The sequence below is a fragment of the Canis lupus genome, chromosome X, assembly GCF_003254725.2.
Source record: "Canis lupus dingo isolate Sandy chromosome X, ASM325472v2, whole genome shotgun sequence".
Taxonomy (NCBI): Eukaryota; Metazoa; Chordata; class Mammalia; order Carnivora; family Canidae; genus Canis; species Canis lupus.
Window position 1 is genome coordinate 49174827 of NC_064281.1, and position 7786 is coordinate 49182612.

Consider the following 7786-nt stretch of genomic DNA (forward strand, 5'->3'; position numbering starts at 1 on the left):
AATTTATTTTTTAAAGATTTTATTTATTAGACAGCACAAGTTGGGAGAGGGTCAGGGGGAAAGGGAGAAGCAGACTACCCACTGAGCATGGAGCCCAACATGGGGCTCAATTCCAGGACTCTGAGATCATAACCTGAGCCCAAGTCAGATGCTTAACCAACTGAGCCCCCCAAGGGCCCCATAAGATGAATTTCTTATAGCAGGTAATGTCTAAATAATTTGAAAGCTTCTCTGCTAGATTATGTTAAGACACGTACTAGTGATCAGGACAGTACCATATCGTAAGCAACTAGACTCTTTCTTCTTGCCTTTGTTCCTTTTTTTTAAGGTTTTATTTGAATTCCAGTTCATTAATGTATACTGTAATATTAGTTTCAGCTGTACAATATAGCGATTAAACACTTCCATACATCACAGAGTGCTCATCACAAGTTCACTCCTTATTCCCCATCACATACTTAACCTGTCCCCCCACCCACCACCCCTCCCCTCTGGTGACCCTTGGTTTATTCCACATAGTTAAGGTTGGGTTCCTGGTTTGCCTCTCTCTCTTTTTTTCCCTTTGTTCACTGTTTCTTAAATTCCACATGTGAATGAAAATATATGGTATTTGTTTTTCTCTGACTCAATTTGCTTAACAAAATATATCACATTATATCACATCTTTATCCATTCATCAGTCAATGGACACAGGCTATTTCCATAATTTGGCTATTGTAGATAATGCTGCTATAAACATTGGGGTGCATGTTTCCCTTTGGATTAGCATTTTTGTATTCTTTGGGTAAATACCTAGTAGTGCAATTGCTGGATTGTAGGGTAATTCTATTTTTAACTTTTTGAGGAATCTCCATACTGTTTTCGGTAGTGGCTGCACCAGTTTGTATTCCTACCAACAGACCAAGAGGTTTCCTCTTTCTCCACATCCTTGCCAACACTTATTGTTTCTTGTTCTCCTTGCCTTTGAAAGTGCAGTTGTATCCTATCTCCACTTCATTGTCTACTGACTCTTCAATCCACTGCAGCCTGGCTTTCACTCACATCATCTCATACAAAACTAGAATTTCTCGTGAATATAAACAAATAACCAACTTGTTACTAAATGGCATGGCTAATTTTCCATTTTTATTTTCCCTGACTTCTCTCCCTCTTGATTCCATTAATGCCTTTCTCCTTTCTGAAATGCTCCCTTTGCCATGACAACACCATCCACATGACCTGTCTGGTTATATAATCTTTACTTCCTGTCTGGGTTCTTCTTCATTCAGTCACTGATGATGAACCATGATCTCTCAGGGTTCTTCTAATCTCAGTCCCCTTTTCTTCGCATTCCGCACTTGCATTGAATGGTGGACCCATCCATTCCCAAAGTTTGAATTATCACCTACATTACACACTGGTGCACCTCCTTTCAACAAAGTACTGAACACCAGAGGGAACAAAGCCATTGCCTGCATACAGCTAACAATTCTTTGCTGATGAGTCCCAGGTAGCTCTCTTGAATTCCAGAGATGATTCTCCAACTGCCTTCTGGATATCTCTTCCTGAATATGTCACAAGAACCTCAAATTTAATAAGTCTAGAATTGAAATCTCCCATCCCTGCCAGCTTCCTCTTTCCCCGGAGTTTCCTGTCTTGTAAGAACGTCTCCTTGCAAAAAAAAAAAAAAAAAAAAAAAAAAAAAAAAACCTAGTAGATATCCCTAAGTCTTGCTTCTCATTCATCTTGCTTCTGGCCAAGCAGTCCTCTAAGTCCTGGTAATTCTCTTCCTCTTTAATCTCTCTCATGTGTCCTTCCTCTGTCTCCCTGCTACTTGTATTTTTAATCAGTTCCTCATCATCTCTGATTCCATTAACATCCATTACTTGGTCTCTTGTGCTGCTCTCTCCCCCCAGTTCAGCCTCTACTCTCCTGCCCAAATTATCAAAAACAGTTCTACTCTTATCAATCCTATGGTGGATACTGTAGTTTGGTTGCTTAGGATCCATGCCACCCTCCTTCTAGCCTTCCTTTCTATATTGCTGAAAAGCTTAAAACCAAAAACCTACAACAGCCTGTCATTTCTCAGGCTCCTTTGCATCCAGCGTTCTGGATGTGATTTATTTCTGGTAATCATATGCACTCACACAATATTTGGAAGTAGGTAATGACGCAAAAGTCATATTTCTGCTGCTTCTGTTGGCAAGCAGTGATGGAGATTTTAGGGTTTTCTGCAGCCATGTTACTTTTCCATAGGCCCCAGTGTCTGGTCACTGGCCTTGTGTATTTGAGGAACCAGAGAATGGGATGATTTGATTTTATTTTGTTTGTTTTTGTTTTTATCTTCACTTTTTCTCAGTGAGGATCTAGAAGGCATAATGATACTCTAGTCAATAGTTAAGGCAGTGGCAAATTCTTGATTCCTAGACTTCAGATAAGGTGATGTTTCCAAAGCCCCTGATGCCTCACCTTGCTGTTTATGGCACAGAAAACATCTTCCCTGGTATTCTGGGAGTTATTCCTAGAAGCCTAGCCTAAAGGTTGCCCCTGCCACCCTTCTACCAATTTTAGAAGCACCTGATTTTCTGTATTAGGACTCTTTCTGCTGAGAATAACTAGAATTATTTAATTTCTGCAGCTGAAACCTGACTTACATAACTTCTTTGCTTAAAGGCCTTCCATAGCTCCCAACTGCCTTTATGACAAATTCTGAACCTTGCCAATCTGGTGTCTTTTTGTCTTTCTAACCTCAGCTTTCATCAATGCCCTCTCATTCTCCACTCTCCAGCTAGCTAAACAGAGTCTACCATAGTTCTCATAACTATCAGGTTCTCTTGCCTTGAGAGCTACACAACTGCTGCTATCCTTCCCCAGCCCCCATCTCACAACTCAACTCAAATGCCATCTCCTCCAGAAGACTTTCTCTGATATTCTTCTTTCAAAATTATTCTGTATCATACAGGATCCTGCATTTTACCCTCTTAGAACATTTATTAAACTGTATTGTAATTTTTTTTCTTGTTTGTATCCTGCACTGGACTTTGGACCACTCCTGTCTTGTTCACTGCTTTCTCTCCCAAGCCCAGCACACTGCCTAACACTTAGCAGATGCTTAATAAACATTTGCTAAATGCACGGATGTCTTCTTCATCCACTTGTTTCCACTCAGAGAATCATATCTTCCAAGAATATAAAGTAAGACATGATGAGATCGCAGAGAAAATCTAGTCTAAACACTTAGGTTCTAGGTTAGAAAACTGAGCCCAGAGAATGGAAGCAACATACCCAAGGTTACACAGCTAATTTCTGGCAAAGTAGAAACCAAAATCCTTATTTCTTGAATCTCAAAAGTACTTTTGAGAGATTTCAGACCATTGTACATGACACTTGATCCCAGCTCCATCCATGTGCAGTTAGCATTCTGAATGAAGTGACCACCCAATGCTGCTCATAATTAAAAAAATAAAAAGACGAGTCTCCCGTATTTCAAGCAGCAGCATCCCCACCCCATAGCCAACTCTTCTGATGACAAGTACTAAGAAATCAGAGAATTTGGGGTATAGCAAAATCCTACTTCCATCCTTCAATCCCTCCTGCAATATCCCCACTAAATAATTATCCAGTCTAAACTCTAACACCAACAGCAATGAAGAGGTTCTTCTCTCCTAAGACAGTCCATTCATCTCTGGGACAATCTCAGTTGGCAGAAAGTTCTTGCATCTCTTTGAGCCAGATGTTATCACCACTTCTACCACAACCACTGATGAGAAGCTAATCATTCCATGTAAATGCTGGTCTGGAATGTAAATGCTCCAAAACTCACACTGAAATTACTATAAGCACCCAGTATATTTCTCAAGATCTAAAGATCATTCATTAGATAATAATGAACACTTATAAAGGAGGGCGGGGGGTGGGGGTGAATGGGTGACGGGCACGAGCGGGGGGCACTTGACGGGATGAGCACTGGGTGTTATTCTGTATGTTGGCAAATTGAACACCAATAAAAAATAAATTTATTATTTAAAGAAAATGAAAGTGGTTACTCTATACCAGGCACTATTCTAAACCCTTTACATATATTAACTCTTAATTCTCACAAAAACCCTATGAGATAGATACTATTTATTGTTCTTATTTTATAGATGAGGGAACTGAGCCACAGTGGTTAAATAACTTGCCCAAAGTCATATAGCTGGTCAATGGTTGAGCCAGATGAAAACTCAGGCAGTCTGACTCTAAAGCCTATACACTTAGACACTGTGCTTTATAAATGCCACTAAATAATACATGTCCTATCTTCCCATAGCATCTGACAAGATGTCTCCTGGGTCACAGGAATAAACCATTTCAGTGTTCTGATCTGAATCCCAGTGGTCTACCTCCAAAGATCTCTAAGTCTTAAATCTTTGCCTTATCTCAGGGAAAAGCCAATGCCTAGTTGTCTTTTGCCTCTCATGGTTCAAATGGTTCCCAAAGTCACACCTCTTCTAGGAATCATAACCAAGGAAAGTTCCATATTTTATCCTGACCCCTCTGCTATTCACTTATTGCCATTCAGCTCCCCCCCAGTCCCCTGATAATCCCCAATGCTTGCCACAGACAGTCTGAAGATATTGAATCCTGTATGCTCATTGTTTGGGCCAGTTATATGACTAAATACTCTTGCATATTTGTGCATGTCCACTCTATTTAAGAGAATTAGCTTCACTGCTCCTCCAAAATCAGTTAAATGTAATAAACACTTATTCTTTTTTCATTATTATTAATTTGTTTTTATTAAGTAAATTCTGCCCCAGTGTGGGGCTCAAACTCATGACCCTGAGATCAAGAGTTGCATGCACTACTGAGCCAGCCAGGTGCCCCAAGAAGCACTTATTCTGATAGCAGATGGGGTATAGAGATGCTCTTAGGAAGCTTATAGTCTAGTGGTAGACATAGTCACAAACACACATAATTTGCATTTCATACAGTAAAGTGTCCTAAGCATAATCAAATAATGAATAAAATTGTTGATGGCTATAGAATTAATCATATAATTTAATACTCAAAAAGGGAATAAAAGTCATCTTCTCCCAACCTCCCTACATAGGAATCCTCTCTATATTTTGTGATGAGGTAGGGGGAATGGAAGAAGAAGGAGGAAACACCTACTTTGGGCACACATGGTGCTAGGACTTTCAACATACCATTTTATTTAATCCTCCCCAGAAGTCTGAAAAGAAGGAATTGTTATCACTATTTTAAAGAGTAAGAAACTAAGGTTCAGAATATTTATATCAATTACCCTTAGCCATACAGGTAAGATATATTTTCAAAGCCTACTGGCTCTGATGAGTTCTATCCAACAACTGCTGGAATATTTTCAGTAACAGGAAGCTCACTCTGAAGCTTTCAAAGCCATTATTTGTTTTGAGCTGGTTTCAACCATTTGTTAGAACACTATCCTCTGAGCTATACAAAAAAATCCAAGTCCTAAACAATAGTCCTCTTAAAATGTTTCAAAATATCTATCATGGGTTCAAACTCTGATTCTTCCTTAACAACCCACCCCCTGTATACATAGGCGCGCGCGCGCGCGCACACACACACACACACACACACGACTTACTCTCCAAGATAAATGTGACCATGTCTTTAAGGTCTTCCTTGTGGCATGGTATGCAACTTTCTCCAGGCTGGTTGCTCATCAGTTTGTCCAATATACCTCAGAACACATATCCAGGTGGGAGTGACAGTGGGGAGAGGGATTATCATCTCCCTTATTCTAAACACTAGTCCTTAAGAAGAACTACCTGTGAGCTCATGTTCACCTAAAATGTATGATGCTCATGTGTGCTGCTGTGTCCCCAGCATGCCTTGAGAAGCTCATGGCAAAGTGAAAAAGGCAGTGAATAAAAAGTTAAAACTTTCAGATGTAAGTCCAACCTCTGCTTCTTGGTATCTGTGTGATCTCAAACAAGTCTCTTAACTGCCTTAAATCTCAAAAGGCTATGACTTGTTTCAGTTGTAACTTAACATAAAGCACTATTTTAAAATCTCAACTGCCTTACCAAAGGTGTAAGGCATGAAGTTTGTCCCAAGTAGGGTAACCTGAGGACAAGGTGATGAGTGATTTGCTTAAATTAAATAAGGATGCACAGAATTGTTTGGCTGTGAGGGGTGGAGTTTTAGGTGGGGGGAGAATCAGACATAGGGTTAAAAATTTGACTCTGCCTGAAGACTTTTCTCCTAGCTCTCTGTAAGTTTAGCTCTTTCATCTTTTCAAAAGGAATCCTTACCTGACCACCCTCTTTGAAAGTATACCACTGCATCACTATCCTATTAAATTCCATTATCATGATGTTCTTTCTAGCCCTATCACAATATGAGAAATTATATAATTATTTGTTTATTGATTTATTGTCTCCCTTTATAAACTGTAAGCTCCACGAAGGCAGAAAACATTTTGATATTACTAAATCTCTAGCACATAGAGCAGTACTTGATATTCAACAAATATTTTTTAATGACTGAATAACTAAATGAATTAATAAATGAATGAATGAATAAAAGCATAACTGTTTTTAGGATGTAGGATGTAGTCATGGAAAATATTCTCTACTGCAGCCTGTGAATATCAACTTTTGCCCCTCCCCCACCAAAAGGCCTTTGGTAGTTAGTACTCCTCCATAAGGGAATAAGAGTTCCAGTTATAGGCTTAGAATTTCAGACCCCTTCGGTTTTCTGTTCCCAATTGGCACATACTCCACTCTAAACCACCACCCGAAGCCCTTCCCTCAAGAATCACTGCCTATACCGACCTCATGTGGCCAAAGACTGAATACATATTTGAATTAAATACCCAGGAATAGCAATTTCTTCCTGTTCCTTTACATGGATTTATTTCAAGCCTGTTTTGTAGGAGGAGAGAGGCCAAAGGGACTTATTTCAGCTCTATGTCAAGTAAGCCAGTGGACCAGACAACCTGCCTGTACTCAGGGTAGAAAGGACTAGTTGGAAAAGAGCAGCAAGGGGGATCCCTGGGTGGCGCAGCGGTTTGGCGCCTGCCTTTGGCCCAGGGCGCGATCTTGGAGAACCGGGATCGAATCCCACGTCGGGCTCCCGGTGCATGGAGCCTACTTCTCCCTCTGCCTGTGTCTCTGCCCCTCTCTCTCTCTCTCTCTATCATAAATAAGTAAAAAAAAAATTAAAAAAAAAAGGAAAAGAGCAGCAAGGATCTAAAAGCCCCTTCAGAGGAAGTACAATGCTTTCCTATCAGGCTCAGGATCTTTCTGGGGCAGCCAATCATACATCAATTCAAAACTGGGATGGACAGCGAATGCTTCCCTTAGTATAGGCCCAGTATTTAGTTTTGGAGCCTGATCTTCTGGATAGTTCCATTTTGGGGCCTCGTGACTCATTCAACCAGCTGTCCCCTATGACCCCCATTTCCAAATTATTTACCTATAGGCTTCATTTAAACAGTAAACTACTGGGCAGTCATGACAGAAAGCACTCATCATCAAATTAAGCATGAGACTTTGCTCATAGTCTCCCTTTCTCCCCCCTCACTCTCTGCTTCAGTTAAGTAGGCCAGGAAGAGCCCTAGACTTAGAATCAGTATAGCTTGACAGCTGAGAACTCAGGCACTAGAGCCAACCTACTGAGGTTCTACCTTAGTTCTGACAATTGCTGGTTGTGTGACCTGGAACAAGATACTTAATGCCTTTTTTTAAAAGTCTTTATGTTAATTCTAGTAGTTAACATACAGTGTTACATTAGCTTCAACATAGTGATTGTACAACATAGTGATTCAACAATTCCA

The 7786-nt window shown here is 40.2% G+C and overlaps 1 protein-coding gene across 5 annotated transcripts in view; it reads right to left on the reverse strand.

The window, feature by feature from the left end:
* The window catches only part of ARHGEF9 (Cdc42 guanine nucleotide exchange factor 9), a 211973-nt gene that overhangs the window by 178457 nt on the left and 25730 nt on the right, over positions 1 to 7786 (reverse strand). The gene's annotated exons all lie outside the window — the stretch shown is intronic.